This window comes from Tripterygium wilfordii, chromosome 19, assembly GCF_013401445.1.
Source record: "Tripterygium wilfordii isolate XIE 37 chromosome 19, ASM1340144v1, whole genome shotgun sequence".
Lineage (NCBI taxonomy): Eukaryota > Viridiplantae > Streptophyta > Magnoliopsida > Celastrales > Celastraceae > Tripterygium > Tripterygium wilfordii.
This window is the reverse complement of record NC_052250.1, coordinates 5141806-5149549: the sequence shown is the minus strand read 5'-3', so window position 1 is coordinate 5149549 and position 7744 is coordinate 5141806. Positions and strand designations below refer to the sequence as shown.

The window sequence follows — 7744 nt, the reverse complement described above, 5'->3', positions numbered from 1 at the left end:
GGGACGGACACACGACAGGGCTTGCATTCTTGACTATCTCTGTAGTTTCCACGTTGTGCTTCTTGATAGTAAGTGTCTGTTGAATTCTTTCTTCTCTGAGACTTTTCCTTAAACAAGTCTTCATACTCCGCAACCTTGGTTGTAAGTTCATAAAAATCTCAGAATTCCATACCTTGAAACGTTTTACGAAGCTCTATATCGAGACACCGCTAAGCCATCTTCACGTATTTAGTCGCAGGAAGGACAATCTTGCATCGGTTTCTCACATTTTTGAATCTGGTTAGGAATGCATCAGAGCTTTCTCCCGGCCGCTGGGTTAGCCTAAACAGTTCAGCAATGCAAACTTCTGGCTCAGCTCTGAAGAATTGGGTGTGGAAAGCTCTTTCCATCTCTCTCCAAAACTCGCTAGAGTTTCTTGGCAGTGTGAAAAACCATGTGAATGCTGGTCCTGTCAAGGAATTTGGAGAAAGACGAAGTTTGAAGTTGTCAAAGTTCTCACAGTTGCAAGCTCACCGCATTCGACAGTGAAACGTCCGATATGCTCGATAGTAGACAGGATTTCATCTCCTCTGGAGAATAAGGTGAATTCTGGAACTCTGAATCCTCGAGGGTATGGATTCTCTCGATCACTGTACTCTATGTATGGCTTGTGATATTCAGGACGTCCAACCTGTCTAAGACCGGGTCCATACAGTTATTGAACAACATTCCTGACTGCATCAACATCTACAGGTGGAGCTTGAATAGTAGGATTGTCATAAATAGTAAACCCAGGAGCTCAGGAAGAGCCTCTCTGATGATTATTATTGGTTACCTCATTCTGCTGGTAAACTGCAAGCAAGATATTTGGGTTGGTGCTTGCAAAAACATGTGACTGTGTCTTTAGTGCTGGTGACCACCCAATGCCTACATTAGCAACAGATGGCATGGTTTCGTCCCTCTTGTGAGGTGGAGTGTACCTTAAATGATTTTGGTAGTCGATGGAATCCTGGGATCCAGACGTATGCCCTCAGAGTTCATAACTCTTCTGTTTTTCCTTTCCATCCTCAGCAAGTATCTCCTCTGGCCCTGCTGGAATGGATGAACGAGTAACGGTCTACATTGCAGTATGGATTGCAGTCTTGATCGAATTCTGCATTGCAACAATGAGTTTGGTTTCCAACTCCTTTAACTTTGCATCCCATGCATTGGTTTACATGGCTTGAACTGGACTTGAAGGCCTACTTGCAGTGGCCTACACTCTTGGTGATAAACTTTGAAAAAGTGGCTCTTCTTTGAAAATTGGTAATGATTGATTGAGTCCTTGGTTATAGGATCTCCCTCAGAAAGTTCGCTTCCTGTTGCAATATCTTTATCAAATCTTCGATTTTTCGGTGGCATTTTCAATCAAATTGATTGTTATCCCATCAGGTTCAACCTATTGGCTTAAACTCTCAAACATTTAAGCTCTCAAACGCTCAAGCTCTCAAGCATTCTTGTTAATATTCTTGTTCTCCAGCTTTGTTCTTACCCACTATTGTTTTCCAACCTCAATGTACATCTTTGTTCATCAATGAAGTGTTACATTCTAGCATTTTTGTTCATTTCTGATTTGTCTAGTAAAGCGCACTTCAGTGGATCTAGAGTTCCTTGGAGTTTTCATGTTGAGACCATGATTTAAACCTTTTCTTCTTATAATCGTTTGATTCAGAAGTTAGATTATCTGTGCAATCACAATACAGTCTGTTTTTACACTTTGAGACTGACTGCAAGTCTCTGGCACACCTGCAACCGTCTGATCCCGTCTCCATGAAGGGCAGGGGTGATCTTTTTGGCATCTACAACCAAATAGAGTTAAGAGCCACCTTTTGCACGAATTAAACAGTATGAAGAGGGTCTTTGGAGACATGGAGCTTCCAGAAGAGACAGTTGAAGAAGATGGAGCATAATGGAGTGAATTTCCGGACACTGCAGTCATGACAATTATGGTCATTTTTCTAGCTGATATAGGCGAAGTTCTAGCTTACACGAAGGTATTGATGCAATATAAAAGCAAGAAGAGAAGTGGACAACACACACACATCAAACAAACACAAACTTCAGCCCATCGGCTTAAACTCTAAAGCATTCAAACCTTCAAGCTCTCAAACGCTCAAGCTCTTAAGCATTTTTGTTAATATTCTTGTTCTCAAGCTTTGTTCTTACACACTATTGTTTTTCAACCTTAATGTACATCTTTGTTCATGAATGAAGCGTTACATTCTGGCATTTGTTCATTTCTGATTTGTCTAGTGAAGCGCACTTCGGTGGATCTAGAGTTCTTTGGAGTTTTCATGTTGAGATCATGATTTAAACCCTTTCTCCTTACAATCGTTTGATTCAGAAGTTAGATTATCCGTGCAATCACAAAATAGTCTATTTTTACACTTTGAGACTGACTGCAAGTCTCTGGTACACCTGCAACCATCTTATCCCGTCTCCATAAAGGCAGGGGTGATCTTTTTGGCATCTGCAGCCAAATAGAGGCAACAATATGTTTAATAATATGCCTTTAGGCCACAATACTGTGATCTTGACCATGGAAATGTGTTTTTTATGATAATGTGCATGTGTCGCCATCCTTCATCGGTATCAAAGCAAGGTTAACATGTATTATGGTCTGTAAATGTTTTCTAGATAGTATGGAACAAGTTTTGATTGAACAAATTCGGGTTTGAAATTCTCGCAAAATTCTAGGAACTTTTTTTCAAATCTTGTTGTACCCAGTTTTTGTTTGCTCTGTAATTTTTTGTACAGTATGCATGTTGTTGTGATGATTATGTATTTAGATATTATGTAATTCAATATTTCCAATGGTACATCATACATAATTTTTGGACAAAAATCGAATGAGTTATGGGGTCCAGAAGTTGACCTGAAAAACTGTTTTCTCTAGTGAAGTTGCAAAAATTGTGATTAAAACCGAAAGTTTGAGGCTTTTTCATTTCCATATTATACCATTTTGTGTTCATGTATTTACATATTAATGGAGTATGTAACATAAGCTTTCAAACGGTATATTGTATGTTACAATCAGACTTGAAATAAGGGAGAAATAGCCTTCCAGAAAATTAGGGGGTTCATATGTTGAAGATTACCCCAAAATGCAAAGCCCACTCACGGGTTGGTGAAAGTGTCATACCCACGGTTTTCTAGTGACAAATCCGAGCACACCATTAGATTTAGAACGAAAAATCTAGTCGGATGTGAAACTTTGGTGGCGAACGGTGGTCAGGAAAGCGGCGAATGGAGTTGACTCCCCGGCTAGGAGCTTGGGTTGACTTTTCTGGTCAACAAACATGCAGCCAAACAACCCCTTACACACATAGTGACATACAGGGGCGCGTGGACCCTCTTTCGGTGACCATTTTTTCCCAAAAAATACTGAGATGCTCAAAATTAAAATTTTGAATTTTCTATAAGTTGTAAATAATTTTTTGGCCATAAAAATAAATTATTATTTTCTATCGATTGTTCTAGTTAGAAAATTAAATTAAAATACTTATGATTGATCAAAAATTATGAAATATTCTCAGAAATTATTTAGGAGCATATAAAACATTGTGAGATATTAAAAAAATATTTTTAATATCGAAGAGAATTAAGACTAGACCCTCCGAGCGGGATTGGACGTGTGCATATTTATGTGTTTTTTTAATTCTCTTTAAATTAATCTCATTTGTTGAAATATTCCGTTGTGCATGTATTGAGATACTATATTTTATTTCAATACGTCTAATCTTTGTGATTATAGATAATATATAAATTGTGCATTTATATATGTGGGAATCATTGAAGTTTATGTATCTTCTTTTATGAACAATATTGCATAAATGATTATATTAATGATATTATTCACATAGGGTTTAGGAAGATGACTGAAAACGTAGTGACCTTTTGATTCTAAGACCCCTCGTGAATTTATTAATTAATATAGTTAATTATTAGCAAAATAAAAGCATGTGAATGATTAATTTTTCGTGCATGTCTATGTAGAACTTTGTATTCAACAAAAATGACATCAGCTTCGAAGAATATAGTCGCTGAATTGAACAAGGGTGAAAAAAAATTTAATGAGAAGAATTATGATATTTGCAATATGAAAATCCAATATGTGCTGGACGAGCGAGAGACTCTTGAAACCTTAAACAATAAATATAAGAAAAGAGACAACAAGAAGGGTCATTTTACTCACACGTGTGATATGCACATATTTATACACACTTTTGTGCGTATTTTCTATATCGTTCTTGGTAAATTTGATGGGATTCAATTGGTATTGCCTGTGTTGTTTGTGTTTTTGATGTAGGAGCGTCGGCCCAAAGATTTTAAGTAAAAAAGAGACAAAGGCAAATGAAATTGCATCACACAAACTATACATGGCGGACGGATCCATGCACAAGGATCTATCTCTTCAGGTGCACCATTCTGGACCAAGAGAGAGTTATATGGCCGCTCACGCACATATCACTACTTGAGCGGCCATGTACATGTCTTGCGGGAACAGAAGGACTAACCTCAATGGCTTGAGCTCCTCAGAAGGATCGGCCCTAACGAACCAGTTTTCCAAATTTGTCTAGAATTACGTTTTCTTGGTTCTAAAAGCTTAGTATAAAGGGGGCCACGAGCTTAGGGTTGGAGGCATTCTTTTATGGTTTTTGGGCAACAAACCTCCTTCTCTCTAAGCTTTTGCAAGGATTCAAGGACTCAAGGCTTTCTATCCAACAACAATTCCATCAATTCAAGGGGTTTTTTTCTAAATCTCTCTACCATGTTTTCCCTTTCGTGGTTTGTTTTTGCTTCTTGGATGATGGGTTGTAACTAAACGTCTTTGCTAGGGCTTGATGTAGCCCAGTATGATTGTTGCAAGTATTTCAATTAATTGAATGCATAATTTTGGTTCATGATTCTTGTCTTCAATTGCCAAGCTTATAATCTATTGCTTGTTTGATTGATTGACCACCAATTGAATGCTCAAATAGATTCATCTAGTTAGGATTAAGGAACGAATCGAATTCACATGTCCTAGTTTAGAACTAGAATTAAGGAAATCAATTGTCGACTGCCATGAACAAGGTTTAGGGGATTGATTGGTTGTTATAGTTCTTTATATCGTAATGAGTTGTTAGCCTTGGGTTAGAAATTACAAACCAAACAAGATTAATCCATTGTTAAGAATATTTGTTGGCACCGCGAACGAACAGACCAGCATATTTAAGAAAGAATCAACCTTTGAATCGGAATCATAATTGTGTGTTTGTTAATTGAATGCTTGTGATAGGATTACTAGGTGAAATCATTGCCCTAGTGTTCTTTTCATATTGATATCTCAAAAATCTGAATTTTAATTCCTTTGTTAGTTTAGTTTAATTACATCATACATATTCTCATTCATTACCTTTTCTCAATCATTCATTAAGTTAGGTACATTAATTAGATTAACTAGTCTCTGTGGCATCGACCTCGTACTTGCATACACTATGCTATTCATACTCTTGTGCACTTGCAAGAAGTATTACATCAAGTTTTTGGCGTCACTGTCGGGGACTAGTTTTGATTTAGTTGCGTACTTAGCTCTTTTTCTTTTAATTTTTAGGTTGTATGCAAGGTAGACGCTCTTTAAAAGGAGAGTTGCAACCTTACATCAACGACATCGAACGTTTGTTGAGGAACAAGAATCAAAGAAGCGAAGCGAAGAAGATTTCTCAACGGATAATAAGAAGATGGTGATGGTTGTGCATGCTGAGACGATGGGTGATCTTGACATCCCCACTATTTTGGAATCCCCATCTTGCATCACACTTCCAACAGCTGCTAGAAACTATGAGTTTAAAACCATTCACTTTAACATGATGCCTTCTTTCCATGGCCTAAGTTCGGAAGATCCACTTAGTCACATCAGTGAAATTTTTAACATGGTTTCTAGCTTGTCTTTGACTATTGGGATTACTTAGGAGTCTTTGAGGATGAAGATTTTCCTCTACACTATGAAGGACAAAGCAAGGACATGGCTCAACTGTTTGAGACTGGGTTCACTATCTACATGGATTGAGGTACAAAATAAATTTTTAGAAAAATTTTTGTCAACTCATAAAACTAATGATCTTAGGGATAAAATTATGCAATTCGAACAACAACTTGATGAGTCATTTTCTGAGGCATGGGAAAGATTTAATAATCTGTTAACTCAGTGTCCCCATCACACTTTACCTTTATTAGTATTAATGCGTATTTTCTACAAGGCATTGACAATTCCTAGTAAGGTTGTAGTCAATAATTATGTAGGGTGATCTAGCAAGAATAAGACTCCGACAGAATGTCAAACCTTGTTTGACAATATAGCAGTTGAAACCCAACACTCAAAAACACAAGGTAAACAAGCTGGTGTTTTTGAACTTAATAATTGTGACACTTTTGCACCAATATCGTAGGTTGATGCCAATGCTAGTAAGTTGGACATGCTTCTAGTATTGAATAGGCGTACAATTCAACAAGAGTTATGTGCCATATGTCATGTTCTTGGCCTTGCCACCATTACATGCCCTCAGGGAGTAGATTTCCCGGAGTTTGTGCAAGAGCAAGCAAATATGATGAACTCCTATAATCAGAATCCAAGGTTTGATCCCTATTCTAACTCTTATAATCAGGTTTTCAGGTACATCCAAACTTTTCTTAGAATGACACCCAAAATAAAGCCAATCCACCTATCAGTCAACAGAAATTGGAGGCTCCAGTGGGTCAAATTGCAGAGGTATTGAGTCGAAGGGAGGCTAGAAAATTTCCAAGTCAAATTGAGATCAATCCGAACAATAGAGAGCAAGCCATGGCAATTACAGCTTGGATGAGTAGCAAACCGAGTTGCTACGGATATTGGAGAACAGAAAGCTGTTGATTATAATATGAAAATATCAATAATATCGAATAAGATTGTCACATATCAAGCACAAGAGCAGCCGCGATGTACAATCATAAATGGTTGGTCTGACCCCGACAAACGTGCTTCCCCTGTGAAACCTTATGTTCCTCCAATCCCGTTTCCAAGGCGTCTTAGGAGAAATAGAGAAGAAGGGTCATCATTGCAAAAGACAACCCCAAAGACGGATATGAAACCTTCTATTGTCCAAGAAAAGAAGGAGTTGGATGAGAATGAGGCGGTTCAACTAACTAAAGAGTGTACTGCCATATCACAAAAGAAGTTGCCGCCAAAGCTGAAGGATCTAGGAAGTTTCACTATACCTTGTTACATAGCCAATAAAAATTTTGAACATGCTTTATTGGTTTTGAGTGCATCAATTAATCTAATGTCTCTTTCTGTCTTTGAATCTTTGAATGTAGAAGCGCTCAAAAAGACCTCTATGGCCATATAATTGGCTGATCGATCTATGCGATATCCTAAGAGAGTATTAGAAGATGTTTTAGTTATGGTATATGGACTAATCTTTCCAGCTGACTTTCTAGTACTTGATATGCGAGATTGCCAAGGTCATGGAGAAGAGCTTCCGTTGATTTTTGGGGTGACCATTCATGAAGACTGCAAGGATGACAATTTATGTGTACGAAAGCATGCTGACAATGACCAATAATGAACAAACAGTTACCTTCAAGCCCAAGCCAGCTTGACTAACACCAAAGTGTATGTGTGTACTTACCCCAAGTGTAGGGTATCAACAAGTAATAAACCGGTGAGTCCGGTATCGATCCACAAGGAAGCAATGCAAATTTGGTG

At 37.8% G+C, this 7744-nt stretch overlaps 1 non-coding gene across 1 annotated transcript; it reads right to left on the bottom strand.

Annotated features, from left to right (window-relative positions):
* Positions 1-6119: 6119 nt before the first annotated feature.
* On the bottom strand, positions 6120-6226 carry LOC119986347. Its single transcript, XR_005465238.1, has one exon. It is a non-coding gene; the product is annotated as a small nucleolar RNA R71 (small nucleolar RNA).
* Between the last annotated feature and the right edge of the window lie 1518 nt (positions 6227-7744).